We start from the raw sequence: 17,443 nt of genomic DNA, 5'->3' as shown, positions 1-17,443 counted from the left end.
CAATGTATATTTTATTCAAATTAGTGCTGACATACTAACATTGTCTATAGTTTCAAGAATATCATAGTGAGCAAAGAGATGTTTAAAAAAGAAAAAGAAAAAGAAAAAGGAACTTACAATTCGAGCAGCAAAAACATTACAAAGCTGCGGCGCTTGGTAAATTGAACCATCCAAAATATAGTAAGTCAGCATTGGTGTAACTTTTTCAGGACCATCCCTCTTTTGCTTGCGGATGACAAATAAATGGGGCTCCATAACTTCATACAGCATGTATTCTGTGCCTGTCATTTTTCTGTTCAGTAAGAACAATAACAATCTTTAACTGTGCCATACTTTAAACAGTTGGGGCTGGCCTGCCACATGAACCAAAATCTTCAATATTGCCTTTAAAACGGGATCTCCAGAAGTTCAAAAAGTTACTATCACCTTGCATAAAAATAACTGAAAAACAAAAGAAGTTTTTGGTTACTCATGCTAACCACCATTATATTAAAGGAGGAAGATTAGTATTCTGCTATATGACAGTAGTTGAAGCTCTTCCTAGAAGACTAAAGGTAGTATAACCTTAAGGGTGATTAGTAATGTATCAAATTGTAATTTCCTATTTACATGTGTACATGAGTCAGTTAGTTTGCTGTATAAATATTGGAACAGAGCTTTGTATCATTTGGTTAAGCTCAATGCAAAAGATCAGTTTCTAGATATTTTCTTAAGATTTCTCTCTAGATTTTTTTTATATGGTATCAGAGGTTGCATTAAGCCTAACCTCTTAGTGTCAATATCTTCTTCATTCTCAAGCTATTTCCTTGGCATCCGATGCTAATCCCAACACCACCAATTTGAATGCAAATTCTATTTCCAATCTCAATTCTAGTTCTGCTTCAGGAACAACCAGAGATGATTCTACCAATCCTTATCTGCTTCAAAGTGGAGATAATCTAGGAAATGTCTTGGGTTCTCAGCTTTTGATTGGTGACAATTATCCTACCTGGAGCAGAACAATGCTTTTAACACTAACCAATGGACTCAAGTGTTCCAAACTTCTTGGCTTGGAGAAGATGCAACAATTTGGTGCGGTCATGGATCTTGATCTCAATTTCCAAAGAGATCGCCAACAGTGAAATTTATGCAAGCACAGCTTGCGAAGTGTGGCTGGATCTGAAGGATAGGTTCACTCAGAAGAACAGGCCAAGAATCGTAGAATTGAAGAAAGCCATTGCTTCCTTGAATCAGAAACAATCCTCAGTAAGTGCATACTTCATAAACCTCAAGTCTCTTTGGGAAGAACTGGCTAGTTACCGTAATTTACCTATATGTCCATGTGGGGTTACAAAGGATATTCATGAAATTTTCCATCAAGAGTATGTTTTGCAATTCCTAATGGGATTGGATGATCTTATTAATGGGGCCTATGCCTACAATTAGCAAATTTTTCTCTCTTGTTCATCAAGAAGAGAAACAGAGAGCTGTTGGATTTACAACCACTACTGTGTCAGTTGAGCCTGCAGCCTTGTTGAGCTAATCTGAGAACTATAATTCCAGATTTGAGAATTCTAATTCCAAGACTAATACCTCTGGAAAGTTTGAAAAACAAAGACAAACCTGGATGCACTCACTGTGGATTGAAAATTTGAAAACCACACAGTAGACAAATACTACAAACTCCATGGTTATCCACCAGGATTTTGTAGCAAAGGTAGAAAATCTTGGCAATCCTCACAGGTCAATCAAGTATCATCTATGCAGACTTGATCAAATGAGGCTGCTTCACAATTTGCATCTCCAAGGCAGTTTTCAGCACCAAGGTTATCTCAGAGTTCATGCCAAGAATTGATGGCCTTTCTGAATGCTCAAGCCAAAATTGGTAACTTTCAACCTGAGAATTCTTCCACAGCTGCCAATCTTGTTAATCAAGTCTCCACTGAAGGCTATAATCCTTTCCATGTCAGGTATTCCAAAAAATTTGAACACTCAGTTTTCTCTACTATGTTTTCCCAGCATTCGCTCATGTCTGCTAATGATTGGATTTTGGATACAGGTGCAATAGATCATATGGTCAATTCCGTGTCCCTTTTCACTACTGTCAGTTCAGTTTCTCACCTTAGTGTTAAACTACCAAATGGTCAAACTGCTGTAGTCACTCATATAGGGACTATCCAAATTACATCTACCTTGACTTTAACCAATGTTCTTTGCATTCCTTCTTTTTCATTCAATCTAATTTCTGTTCATAAATTGACCAAGACCTTGTCTTGTTGCCATATATTTTTGGACACATTATGTTTCATTCAGGACCTGAAAAATTGGAAAAAAACAATTGGATTGGGTAAAGAAAAGGGAAGCTTATATGTTTTGGACATTCATTCAAAGCTCCTTCAATTTCCTTTGCCCAAGACATGCTTATCTTCCAATGTTCCTGCACACTCCTTGAAATCTTCTGCCAATGTTTCTTCTTAGTCCTTTTCTGCTTTTTCCAATAAGCCATCTGTATATAAACATTGGCATTCAAGGTTGGGACATCCTTCCTAGTCTCATCTAGTTTTTTTTATCTTTCACTGTACCTCAGTTGAATGCTGTTAATAATGCTGGTCTTGTATGCGATATATGTCCTTTGGCCAAGGGAAACAAACTCCCATTTCCTAATGTAAAACATTTGTGCAAATTCCCTTTTGATTTGATACATATTGATACTTGGGGTCCTTTTTCAGTTCCCACATTAGATGGTTTTCGATATATCTTTACTATTGTTGATGATTGCACTAGAACAATATGGGTTTATTTGATGAAGCATAATTTTGACGCTAAATTTCTGTTAGACATTTTTTACAATGGTTGAAACTCAATTTCATTGCAAAATTAAGTCTCTTAGATCAGACAATGCACCTGAGTTTGAACTCAAAACCTTTTTAGCTCCTTAAGGAACCCCTCATCAATATAGCTGTGTTGGTACCCCACAACAAAACTCTGTTGTGGAAAGAAAACACCAACATCTTCTTGCAGTAGCTAGAGCTCTCAAGTTTGAGTCCAACATTCCCATTCATTTTTGGGTGGACTGAGCTTACTTCTGTGCCTCTCATCAACAGAAGTCCTTCACCATCACTCAACAATAGAAGTCCCTATGAACCTCTTTTCCAACCATCCCATCCTACTCTCATTTAAAGGTTTTTGGCTGCCTTTGTCTTGCATCTACTCTTCCTAATCATAGACTGAAATTTGATCCTATAGCTAACACTTGTGTATTTATTGGATACCCTTTTGGTGTTGAAGGTTACAAATTACTTGACCTTTCCACCAATACAACTCGTCTCTAGAGATTTTATTTTTCATGAACATATTCTCCCTCAGTCCTATGTTTCTCCTTCAAAAGTCTATTCTATGCCTTCAGTTCAGGATATTTTCAGTTTTCCCTTGGATTCATTTCTGTCATCCAATTCTGCAGACATTTCTTTAGACGTTCCTGCAGTTTCTGATCTTGATCTTGCAGCTCCCATTCCTGATACGAATCATAGCACTGATATTCTCTCATTTATACCACATGCATTGCCTGCACAACCTGAACCTTTAATCCACCTGAACCATCAGCCCAACCCGACCAACCTGTTCTTAGAAGATCTATTAGACCTCACACAGCTCCCACATATCTCCAAGATTACCACTGTGACTTGGCTACAAATCCAACTACTGTGGCTCCAAATGAAACTCAATCCTATCCTATCTCCCATTATCTTTCCTACTCCAAACTCTCCCAATCCTATAAAGCCCTTACTGTAGCTCTCTCTTCCCAAACTGAACCAGCAACTTAGCATCATGCTATTCAGTCTTCTCATTGGAGAGAGGGTATGGATGCTGAAATCTCAGCTTTGCAATCCAATAATACTTGGGTTCTCACTCCCCTTCCACCCCCACAAACAACCTATAGGTTCTAAGTGGGTTTACAAAACCAAATACAAGGCAGATGGTAGTATTGAAAGATATAAGACAAGACTTGTTGCCAAGGGTTTCACCCAACAAGAAGGCCTTGGCTACTTTGAGACCTTCTCACCAGTGGCTAAGTTTGTGACTGTGAGGACCATTTTGGCCTTGGATGCAATTAAAAATTGGCACCTCATTCAATTAGATGTCAACAATGCATTTCTCCATGTAGATTGACAAAATCATTCTATGGGTTGAAGCAAGCGAGCAGGAAATTGTTTGCCAAACTCACTGCTGCCATACTAACTTGGGGGATTCACTCAGTCCAAATCTGATTATTCATTGATTACAAAGAATCAAAATGGCACCTTTCTATGTGGATGTCATATTGGTGGCTAGCAATAATTTGGTGGCTGTAAAACAGTTAAGAGTTTTCTTCATGATCAATTTAAGTTGAAGGATCTTTTTTTTTTTTTTTTTTTTTTTTAATAAGTAAGAATGATATATGTATGAAAGGCTACTCTATGCACGAAAAGCACAGAGCAAACCCAAAAATTACAAGAAGAAAAAAAAAATAGAGAAAATACATAAAAGAAAACCAAGCAACAAATTAATTACAAAAGAGAAAGAGAGCTAAGAAAAGAAGGGAGAGAATAATTAGTCGTGAGTCTCCAAGCCCGAGACCAATCAAAAAGAGTTTCACTAAAAGAAGCAAGCATCTAATCACCGAAACTATCCAAATCCTCAAAAGTCCGCCAATTCCGTTCCTTCCAAAGACATCATAGTATCCACAACGGAACTAAATTCCATATCCGAAATGAATCCTTCCCCAACCAATTCCACCAACCAAAAAGCAAATCTGGAATTGATCTAGGTATGACACACGACAATCCAAAAGTTATAAAAACAAAGCTCCACAACCGATAAGCTATCTCACAATGAAAAAGTAAGTGGTCTACCGTCTCTCCATAGTGTCAACAAATAATGCACCAGTCCAAAAAAATCCAAGCCCCTCAATCTCAAGTTATCACCCATTAGGATCTTATTCCAAGCTACACACCAAACGAAAAAAGAAACACTCCTAGGGACCTTAACTCTTCATATACCTTTCCAAGGAAAGACAACTGAGGGAGAATCCCGCAGCTTGTTATAATATGACCGGATGTCAAAATCCGCATTAGGCTTCAACTTCCATCTCATCCGGTCTCCCACATCCATTGAAGGAGTATTGGCTCCCAAGATACGAAGAAAATGCAGCCCTTCATCCATCTCCCAATCATTAAATTTCTGAATAAAACGAACATCCCAAATTCTTCTATCCTCTACCCCTACCTTGACAAAGAAGCTTCTACAGAGGTCTCCCTGTCAATAGCAATACCATACAGCCTTGGGAAAGCCAATTAGAAAGGTTGATCTCCATACCACCCATCTTGCCAAAATCTCACTCTATTCCCCAATCCAACAACAAATTGAGCATTTTTGCTAAAATCCTCTCAACCCATATGAATACCTCTCCACAAACCACACTCATGAACTGCCCTACCTAGCTTAAAAGTCCATCCCCCCCCCCCCCCCCTCTCCCCCCCCACACTCTTCCCCAAACTTTGAAGCTACCACCCTCCTCCATAGCCGATTCTCCTCTTTCTCAAACCGCCACAGCCATTTCCCCAATAAGGCCTTATTGAAAGTAGTAAGTTTCCTTATACCTAAAACACCGTTGGCTATAGTCACACAAACTTTATCCCATCCTACCAAATGAGTATTGCTATCACCCTATAGAAAATCCATTTACAACTTTTCAATTCTATTAGCCACATAAGTAGAAATGGTGAATAGCGATAAAAGTAGGTAGGAAGACTAGATAATGTACTCTTGAGTAGTGTCAATCTACCCCCCTTAGACAAATACAACTTCTTCCACCCAACCAACTTCCGCTCAATTTTTTCCAAGATAAGATTCCAAATTGAAGGAGAGTTATGCAAAGCCCCCAATGGCATGCCAAGATAAGATATAGGCAAAAGTTCCAACTCTGCAGCCCAAAATTTCAACCAAAGCATGCACATCATCTACCTCCCCTATTAGAAACATTTCACTCTTCTGCACATTGACCTTCAAACCTATCATAGCTTAAAAATAAAGTAACAACAACCGAATATGAAGAATTTGCTCCGCATCTTCATCACAAAATAGACTAGTATCATCTGCAAATAATAGATGTGAAACACATTCCCCACTACCCCTCCTACCCTCAGCTTTAAAACCATGGAATAAGCCAACTCCCTCCACTCTTCTCAACATCCTACTGAAGACCTCCCATAATCAAAAAAAGCATAGGAGATAGCGGATCTCCTTGTCTTAAACCCCTTGAGCTACCAAAAAAATCAGCTAGAGACCCATTAATCAAAACAAATAGCTGAACTGTGGATATACAAGTGTGAATCCACTTACACCACTTCACCCCAAATCCCATTCTATTCAACAAATCTAGAAGAGCCTCCCAATTCACATGATCGTAGGCTTTCTCAATATCAAGTTTACATATGACCCCAAGAATCCGACTCTTCACTCAACTATCAATACATTCATTCGCAATAAGAACCAAATCAAGGATTTGTCTCCCACCCACAAAGCTATTCTAAGTCTCAAAGATCAACTGATCTAAAACCATTCTCAAACAATTTGCCAAAACCTTAGCCAAGATTTTATACGCACTCCCCACCAAACTAATAGGCTGAAAATCTCTAATATTAGAGGCATCATTCTTTTTTGGAATTAAAGTAATGAAAGTAGCATTAAGAGATTTTCCAAACTTACAATGTTGAAAAAACTCTTTAAAGACTGCTAAGACGTCTTTCTCCACTACTCTCCAACAATGATGATAAAAAGCCATAATAAACCCATCCGAACTTGGAGCTTTGTCCCCTTCCAAGTCTCTTACAACTTGAAAAATCTCCTCTCTCTCAAACTTCTTTTCAAGCCAAACCCTCCCCATATCCCCAATACAACCAAATTACATACCCTCCACAAAAGGCCTCCACCCCTCAGACTCCTTATACAAATTTTTATAAAACTGTACTACCTAAGTAGTTACCTCGGATTCCTCCTCAAAAACCACCCCATCCACCTCCAAGATCCTCAGATGATTATACCTTCTATGGGAGTTTGCCATCTTGTGGAAGAAGTTGGTGTTATTATCCCCTTCCTTAATACATAACATTCTAGATTTTTGTCTCCAGGAAATTTCTTCCAAAGAGAGAAGATGCTCCACCTGGGGCCTCAAATCTACCCTATAAAAGTTATCCCCATCAGTGAATCCAAGCTCCTCTTCCTTAGCATCTAAAATTTTCAACTCCTCCAGCAATTGTTTCTTTTGACGATCTATATTACCAAACTCTCTACAATTCCACTGAATTATGTCCTCCTTCAATGCCTTTAATTTCTTGGCAAGCACAAAACTAGGTGTACCTACAAATGAATGCCGATTCCACCAGAATTGAACTCTATCCACAAACTCATCTGTCTTCAACCACATGTTTTCAAACCTGAAAGGACTCTTCCCCCTCGCCATTCCCCCTGCCTCCAAAAGAATTGGACTGTGATCTAAAATGGGATGAGGTAAAATCCTTTGAATAACATCCGAATAGTGTTCCTCCCAATCATGAATGATCAAAGCTTTATCAATCCTAGACATTGATGGTTGATTTGTACCACTAAACCAAGTATAGCTACCTCCTTCCATCGGCAAGTCAATCAAATTAAGTTCCTCAATAAATTCAGAGAATCTTTCCATAGCCGGAGTTAGAAGCGTCCCACCCAAACATTCACTTGGAAACCCTACAATATTAAAGTCCCCAAAACAACACCACGGTATCCTCCAGTATTGTTGAATATCGACCAACTCATCCCACGTGTCCCCTCTCATTGTTATCATTTGGGCCATAAACCCCTAAGCATGCCCATATAAAACCATCTACCACCCCTTGCCACTCAACAGATACTGAGAAAGAACCAATCATGGCCTCCATCTTTACCAAAGCCCTCTTATCCCACATAATCAATACCCTACCAGCAGTCTAATCCACCTCCAAAGCAACCCAATCCACACACGAACAACTCCACAAACTACAAACCATTTGTCTATCCATCTTAGCAATCTTCGTCTCTTGTAAACATACTACATCACACTTCCACTCCTGTAACAAAATTTTCACTACCAAACATTTCTGATGATCATTTAAACCTCTAACATTCCATGAAATCATTTTTAGCTTCATAACAACTAAAGTCTCCCAGCTACTGACAGAAGCACCAATTAAACATTCTATCTCCCATCATAATTCACCGAAGAGACCAAATTTCTTAGCTCTCTTCTTACCTTGTTCTTAAATTTAACAACTTTTCGATTACCACTGACTTCCCTATGTAACACATTGGCTGCCTCCATCTCAGATTCCAGCCTTTGTAAAAGAGCAATGCATAGTTTCTCATGACGGCTCATAGAAAGCCCAACCAATTTACTGAAACCGGGAATTCTGTGCTTCACCCATCCAGAAATATTCAACTTAGCCTCAAGACTCAAAACCTCAGCAACCCCCTCCTATTCTACCAAAGTAGTCAACCCATTTGGCGCAATAATCTTCAGAGGAGCACAATCTGAAAATTCCTCGCTCTCACCAAAACCCACTGATAAAACCATTGCATCTGCCGCTGAAAAGAAAACCCAAGGTAGGCTAAGAGAATCTACATGACACACTGCATTCACCTCCCCACCCATATCTACCAAGCTCGAAAGACCAGCTCTCAACAACCCCATAAGAAGATCATAGAAAGAAGGGCTAACCAATTGCGGCAACGAGATGAGGTTCGACGACCATAGAACTGTCGAAACCGATCCTCCATTCATCAACTTGAAGCCAAAAGCGCAAATTCTATTGCTGATGACACTCTCTACCATCTTCTAAGGCTTCTTGAGACAATGTGTCACCTTTTCCGACGATTCTATACTCATCGGAGACAGCGAAGGACTCTCTTCATCCTTCTTGGCATCACAACAAACTTTCTGAGGCTTAGCGAGTCGGTGTCACAACACTCGTCGAAGACACCAAAAGGCTCTCTCTAGCCTTCTCAGCCTCATCACAGTCCTTTTGAGGCATCACGATGCATCACGCCACCTGTATCGGCAAAACAATACTCAGCAAAGGCACTAAGAGACTCTTTCTAGCCTTCTCAGCCTCAACCCGTGCCTTCTGTGGCATCACAAGACATCCAGCCACCTGTGCCGACACCATAGAATTCGTTGAAGGCACCAAAGGGCTCTACCTAACCTTCTCGACACTAGGGGCAGAGAAACAAGGCCCTACGGAATCTTTGGAGCACTCCCCAGGCTCAAAAGAGTTTGGGCTTGTGGTACTTAGGCCTAAACTGGAAGTACTAAATGTCTGTTGGGCTAACAATTAGTTAGGGCCCAAACCCAACTTACACTTGCCAAGTTCTATAGAGGCCCGTGCTACCCACTTAAAATTTTTTACTCCCACTTTAGTGCTATCCCAAGAAACCCGCCTCTTTCCTTCCTCGTCAACCTCCACAATTAATACACTCCCTATCCAACATGATCTCCTAACATCACTCCCCTTCACATTTGATTTTGATTTTGAATTCGAACTGAAACTTAATGGGAATAGTTTCCTATTTTCTACCGGGATTTTCTCTCCTAAATTAGTATCCACAGTAATGCACTGCTCCCTCCTATCCCCTCCTCCCACCACTATCGTACCAGGCTTGCCCACCAAAATATCCCCCACCTTAGCACCTGTAAGTTTTGGATTCATCGCCAGCAACCCCCTTGACTGATTTTGCCTCTTCTCCACAAACTCCTCTTGAATCATATTCTTATCTTTATCCTTAGCTGTAATATGTCGTGACTAAATCACATCCCTTGACTACACCTGACCCTTCAATGTCTCGACAAAAGACTAAGAGGGATGAAACCCTGACATTCTCCTCTGTGGCTGAGAAACAAATTTGGCCTAGCCTGAACCACCTAAAGCATATTGGTCAGGTTCCAACATCTTCCTCAGTTCAAGCCCAAAGACCTTCCAAACATTTTGTGCTTTGCCTCTAGGGATTATGATAGACCTTTGACGCCCACCAACTTTGAGTTCAGACACTATGCGTAAAAAACTATTTGGGATTGATTCCAACCACAGTGTGTTCTATATTCTTCATCAGCCATGATGCTGCATTCTTGCCCATGAATACTAACTTCATGAAGTGTTTGCCCAGTTCAAAAATACATAAGGAGAAAAAATTTCCTCCTTCCTCAACCACCAATTGAAAAGCTTAAATTCAATGAAAAAACTGCGAATCCCACCCCATACTGATCAAAGCAAGAAAAAGTTGTATGAAAAATTATCTAATTAATTTGAGGTAGCCAGGCCTCTCTTCACCATGATGATAGCGAAAAAGGGGAGTGTGTCTTGGTTCCTTAAAGTACTTTATTGGATTGGAGGTGGCTAGATCTTCAAAAGGGATTTCATTGTGTCAAAGAAAATATACACTAGAGCTCATAGTAGAAGCAGGTGCATTTAGATCCAAAAAATTGAAGACTCCAATGTAACAAAACTGTAAACTCTCTAAGTAATTAGTATGAAGGTGAACTACTTAAGGATCCTTCCATGTATAGAAGAATTGTTGGTAAATTGCTATATCTCACTCTAACCAGACCTGATCTGAATTATAGTGTTCACAGGTTGAATCAGTTCATGGATAAGCCTAGGCTACCCCACTTACATGCCTCTAGAGTTCTCAGTACCTTAGAGAGTGTCCAGGACAAGGATTCTTCTTTGATGCAAATTCAGCGAGGAAATGGGCAGAGTAGCAGTGTGATGGGCAAGTATGTAGTAAGTTAGGCAACGTTTCAAAGTTTTAAAGAAAATAGCATCTCGAGTTTTAGAAACTCGAGATCCATATTAAAACCCGAGTCCCAAAGACTCGCTTTGCGAGTGTTTGGCTGGACGATTTGGATTGAAAATGCCACATAGATCTCGAGTCTTTAAGACTCGAATTCCATGCAAAAAAAATTTCCCCTATAGTGGCGTTTTTAAGTCCTATAGTGACGTTTTAAAGCCCTATAACGGCGTTTTTATGCAATTTATAGAAATCGAGTCTTTAAAACTCGATTTTCACGTGGATTTTTTTCCACATCAGTTCCATCCGCTTGCAAATCGAGACTTAAAAACTCAAGTTTTATCTTGGAACTCGAGTTTTAGACACTCAAGATGCTAGTTTTCAACATTGTTTTGAAACGTGACAACTAACTAAATTTTTTAATATTTATTGTTATTTAGAAAAAAAAATTCCAAATTCAGCTTTACACATTAAGGCCTAAACTGATTCTGACTGGGCAAGCTGTCCAGACACAAGAAAATCTATTACTGGGTACTTTGTCTTCATTGGTAACTTTTTAGTTTCATGGAGAACAAAGAAACAACAAATCATTTCAATCTTCAGCTGAAGCTGAATATTGAGCAATGACAAATACAGCTTGTGAAGTGATATGATTAAGAGACTTACAAATTCCACATCCACAATCTATCTTGCTGTACCGTGATAGTCAGACAGCATTACATATAGCTGCAAACCCAGTATTTCATGAGAGAATGATGGGGACAAGGAAGAGCTCAAGGAAAAAGAAGATTAAATATACCAAGATTCAAGAATTGTGGTCTAGTTTTGACATTGGACCCTCTTAACACCTTTGATAGGTCATTTTAGTTATTAGTATTGAGTCTTTTAGGTTGAGAAGCTGCTGGATCAGTTTTAATTAAGTTCTATTAGAATAAGGGCAATTTGGTAATTTCCAGAAATCTGGAATGGGCTGTCTTTGGCTGTACCAAAGGCCCATGAGTCTTATTTTATGTTTATGTATTATTAAGTCTTTTATTTAATTATTATTAGTATTCCTATTCATTCTAGGAATAGGTTATTTAGAGTCCAAGTCCTACTAAGAAAAGGATAAATATAGCGTCTAGTGTTTGCTTAGGAAAACCTAGGTGTGATTGCCTAGTGTTTTATTTATGTTATTCTCTGTTTATCTATTTCAGCCCCAAACAACCGTCAACATTCATTCTTTCTAACCTAAATTCTTAAACATCAATCTTTATTCAAGAATTCATCAAGAAACCTAGTATAGTGCTGAACTTCTTAATGATCCTGCATCAGAGAACCAAGCATATTAAAGTGGATTGCCACTTTGTGAGAGAAAGAATTCAAAGTGGTTTCATTAAAACCTTCCACATATCAACAAGATTTCAATTAGCAGACATATTTACTAAAGCCCTTGGAATATACAACAGTTTTCAAAGCTGCTAAGCAAGATAGGTGTCATTTATATCTTCGCCCCATCTTTAGGGGTACGACAGTAGTTGAAGCTCTACCTAGAAGACTACAGGTCGTATAACCTTAAGGGTGATTGGTAATGTATCATATTGTAATTTCCTATTTACACGTGTACATGAGTCTGTTAGTTTGCTGTATAAATATTGGAACAGAGCTTTGTATTCATTTGGTTAAGCTTAATGCAAAAGATCAGTTTCTAGATATTTTCTTCTCCAAGTTTTCTCTGGATTTTTGATACATTAGCTATGAAATGGATCAAAGTGTTTTTTACTCACTTGAGCTCGTGGGCAGTTCACACCTTTGCCATCACTTTCAAAGTTCATTATCCTATTTCCAAATAAAAAAAGACCCGAGTCCATGAATTTCACAACCAAATTTTAAAACAATATTCTCAAAAATTGCCTCATTATCTTAAAACTCCAAAAGAAAGATTTCCCCTTGCATTTTACCCCTTTCCCTAATTCCATCCTAAATACCTAATCAAACACCATAAGAAGAACAAGGAAACAATTCAAAATTTATAACTTTTTATTCACCCCTTTACTCAACAACCAAATGGGCACCACTCAAAAACTTACATAACCTCACACACCCCAAAATCAAAACCGCAACAAAATTCTAAACTACACTTCCACCAAATCAAAGTATCCAAATTTATCACATTTTCTTGCTCCCTTTACTCAGCAACCAAATGGGCAACACTCAAAACTTCAAAAAAAATACAAAAAGCAAAGCAAACCCATGTGCCAAAATACCCCAACAAAGCTTCTAAAACTACAGATCCAACCAAATCAAACACATGCCCACAATTACAAATTGGACAAAAAGTAAAAATAAACTCATAAAGTTGGCAACTTACGAGAGGTGAGAGAGGTCGAGTGGGTGAATGGAGTGCATGCGGAGTTGCTCATTATTCCAAGTCCAGTCGTAGAATGGTGAGAGAGCAAAGTAATCGAACACCAAGTTTCGGTCCAGAGGGTAAGTGTTGAGCCACAACTGGTCCTTGAAGCATACATGTCTGTCCCCGGTGCCGGAGCCACCGCCGTTAGACCCTCCGGGTTCATTGCCGGACCACCAGCCACCGGCGGCGTCGCCATGGTAATATATTAGTCCCACTCGTTGGGTTCTCTCTCAGTAGTTTGAGGAGCTTTGGTTCGACTGAAGAGAAACTGAGAGAAAGTGGGAAACAAAGAAAACCCATCTGTAATTATGTAAGAAAAAGTGCTTGAACTCAAGTGGGCTTGAATTCAGCCCAAGAACATTGTGAAGTGTAAACTATTGCGAAATCTTCATTAACCAAAGTTGGCCCTCGAGCTTTCGAGATAGTGGATGTATTTGCGGGTACCTCGGAAAGTGAGCATGGAGGAAGATTTACGTTTGGGCTATGAAAATTCTTTGTTGGGGATTTTTTTTTTTTTTTTTTTTTTTTTTTTACTAATTGCTAGCTAAAGATTGGATTTTTAGTAGTTCTTCTCTTTACTTTAGTAATAAATTTCAATTTTTTTTTAAAAAAATAATTTTTATTAGTTGCTTTGGATTTTTATTATTTTATTACATTTTGTTTTAAGTTTATGCAATTTCAAATTTTAAAGAATTTCTTTTAATTATTTAAAACTTTTTAGGCTATTAAACTTGACGTAGAATAGTCAATAACATACATCATGTTTTGATTGGATCAAATAATACACATGACATGGTAATGTGTCACTTAACGAAAATATCAACATTTTTCTAGCAAATGAGCTAAGATCAAAATTAATAAATTCATCTTTTAAAACTTCAAAGTGTAATATTATAACAAACATATATATAGATGGATTTAGGTTACACTTGATGTAACTCCATAAAAGTTACACATTTTTTAAACCATAGATTTTTAAGAGATCTAATGGTTGAAAAAATATCATTAGATGCTAATACTTTCCATCTTATTACCTAATTAATACTAGCATTTTTTTTTTCTCTCTCCTTATTTGTTGCCTTCCACTTGATTAAAGGCACTACCATTTTCAATAACCTACAAACCTTACATTTACTAGCACCCCACCATATCACCATAGCCAACCTCCCACATCTCCACAAAGAAGCTATCGAATGGGTACTTTATAGAAATTTTTGGTTGTACTTTCTGCTTCACATTCCAATTAATAAAGAGTTGGACGTGGTAATAATAATGTCCACACACACACACACATATATATATATATATATATATATATATATATAATTTTCATTAAAATATCAACCAAATGATGACTAACTATTACCTTTACATAGTTTTGATTGCGAACTATAATTTAAAGGTGAAGGAAAAAAATATATCAAACATAGTAATCTATGAACTATCAGATTACTGATTCACGTGAGAAAATAAATTAAACATAGATGCAATAGAATAAAATAGTTCATATCTACGATAAAGTCTAGAAATGGAGATAGAGAACAACTAAAAGCAATAGTTGTGTTATTCAACAAAGCCAGCGGCAATAGCTTTTTTTTTTTTTGCCAGTGACTTGGCCGTGGAGGTGGAAGAGCTATGGAGGAGATAGAGAGAGAAATGTGCAAAGAGAAAGAGAGAGAAACATGCAACGGAGAGAGAAAGGGTTAGATGTATAATTTTTTTGGGTTTAGAAATAAGTGTGGAATATGTTAAACAAAAGATAATAAATGAAATCAATTAGAATATTAACATTAATGAGGGTTTTTTTTTACCGTTGGATCTACTTAAATCTAATGGTTTTAAAAAAGTATAACTTGAACCCAACTCATATATATATATATATATATATATATATGTATGTATGTATGTATGTATGTATGTGAGTTGGGTTCAAGTTACTTTTGGTGTAACTCTAAGTAATGTTACACCACTCAATATTTTTTAATTGGATGCGAATATTGACAAATCCACCGTTAGATTATATTATCTTTGTATATTCTTTATGCTTGCAAAATTTTAAGGTGATCAAAAATTATTATCCATGTCATCAATCAATTGTTATAATTCAAATTTTTGTAGTTTAAAATAATACATAAAATATGAGTTTATAGATCAAATGGTAAATAGCATCCGATTGATATGAAAATTGGCATGCATGTTAAAAACATATAGAACATGTAATTCAACGGTTGGATTTTCAAAATATTAACCCAATAACAAGTTATTGGGTGGTGTAATATTGCTTAGAGTTATACCAGGTGTAACTTGAACCCAACTTTATATATGTGTGTGTGTGTGTGTGTGTGTTTCTTATATCTTTTGTTATAGACAAAAACAAAAGCAATATTAGCATGTGCATAATGTGTGCTAACAGCTCTAGTATTAACTATTAAGTAGAAAGATAATTTTTTTTTTTTTTTTTTTTTTTTTTTCTGAAGAAAGATAAATTCTTTGAATGACAAAGATTTTCTCTTATGTATTATTATATGAAATTCAATCATAAAAGAATGGTAAGGTAATTGTGGATTGGTTACAAATTTTGGCAATTTCAACTCGACAGGTTAGGCGGGTTGGCATTAACAATGTTCTTTTAAAAAAATTATCACAAACTACAATTTGTTATTGAATAATCTCAAAATATAATTAATGCACACAAAAAATTAAAGGTGGATTTCATTGAATAATCTCAATTCCAACACAAACATAGGATCAATAAAAAAGAGATATATAATCTCTAACAGACCTTGTCTCCACAAATAAAAATAAATAAATAAAAAACAACAACAACAACAGTAGGTTGTTGCTTTACAACCAGGGGGAAATAAATCAACAAGCCTAAAGTCTTAACATTCCCAAAGTCACATCAATGATTCAAAATAATAACATACCAACATGACAAATAAACTTCAAAATGGTATGCATGTTCTTAAAAACAATTATCACAAACTACATTTAGTTACTGAATACAGAGTATATATATACTTTTAATAAACTATGGAATATATATATATATATATATATATATATATATATATATATATAACCAACCTTGGTGCCTAAACTAACCATATTACAAACTATAAGAACCAACAGGAGTATTACACATGCACAATAATATAACTAACTCTATTATTAGAAACTAAATGACCTTCAGCTTTTCAAAAATGTGAAGGATGAAAAAAAAAAAAAAAAAAAAAAAAACCACCAAAACAACAAGAAAAGGGGAAGGAGAGGAAGCGGTTGAAGGTGAAGGCTAAATACAAATTATAGTATATGACTGAAATGAGTGTATGGTTTTAATGTTGACTTTTTTTATTTTGTTTAAGGAATTGATTACTGATTAGCTGTAAAAATTGATTGGGCGAATTGATTAACTTTATATATATATATATATATATATTGAAACCTCAAATAGTGTAAAACACTATAACTTGTTTAGACCCCCAATTTTAAAAAATTGGCTTAATTGTTTTTACTCTAACTTATCTAAGTGCAGAATAAGAGTAAATGAGACGCAATAACCGTAACAACTCTCTAAGCCATAACCACAAGCAAACAACAGTAAATATAAAACTTAAAGAGTAAGAAAAGAGAGATGCAAACACAAGATAACACTGAGACGTGTTATAGAAGAGAAAACCGAAGTACTCAGCAAAAAACTTCTCCCGGCCCTTCAAGCTGAAAAGTTTTGAAAGTATGTCTTGAGCTATGAGAACTACGTATAAGATGGTATAACCTCTACGTACCTCCTCCATATAACTCAATATGTAAGCTTAATTTATAAGCATCTTGAAAATTATATGATTTTACCATTCAAGCCATACTTGTAAGTAACTTGCTACATATCTATATATATTCAGATTAAATAACAATTTTAGCATTCAAGAAACTTTAACGTGTGGGTAGTCATAAGGGTGGTCATAAAGGATTAATGGCTTTTCATCACATGGTCTAAATAACAATGATTATTAACAAACCATGAGTCAATAATTATCTGCCCAAACTCAAACAATATACACAATCACTCATGCACTTTATCAAACACATTGTGAGCAATACTTCAATATTTTAAAATTCTAGGAAAACAACCCTTAAGTCAGAAACCCATTCACAAATAACATAACATTACTTAATAAAAATCACAACCTCTTAAAAACACAAACCAATCATCAATCATATCAGCTACAAAATCAT

At 36.7% G+C, this 17,443-nt stretch overlaps 1 pseudogene; it reads right to left on the bottom strand.

Annotated features, from left to right (window-relative positions):
• LOC126725269 (mediator of RNA polymerase II transcription subunit 6-like) overlaps positions 1 to 13,724 on the bottom strand; it is an 18,043-nt pseudogene extending 4,319 nt beyond the window's left edge.
• Positions 13,725 to 17,443: the final 3,719 nt, after the last annotated feature.

This window comes from Quercus robur, chromosome 5, assembly GCF_932294415.1.
Source record: "Quercus robur chromosome 5, dhQueRobu3.1, whole genome shotgun sequence".
In the NCBI taxonomy this organism is placed as follows: domain Eukaryota; kingdom Viridiplantae; phylum Streptophyta; class Magnoliopsida; order Fagales; family Fagaceae; genus Quercus; species Quercus robur.
The sequence above is the reverse complement of the archived record's forward strand: the minus strand, read 5'-3'. Positions and strand labels throughout refer to the sequence as shown.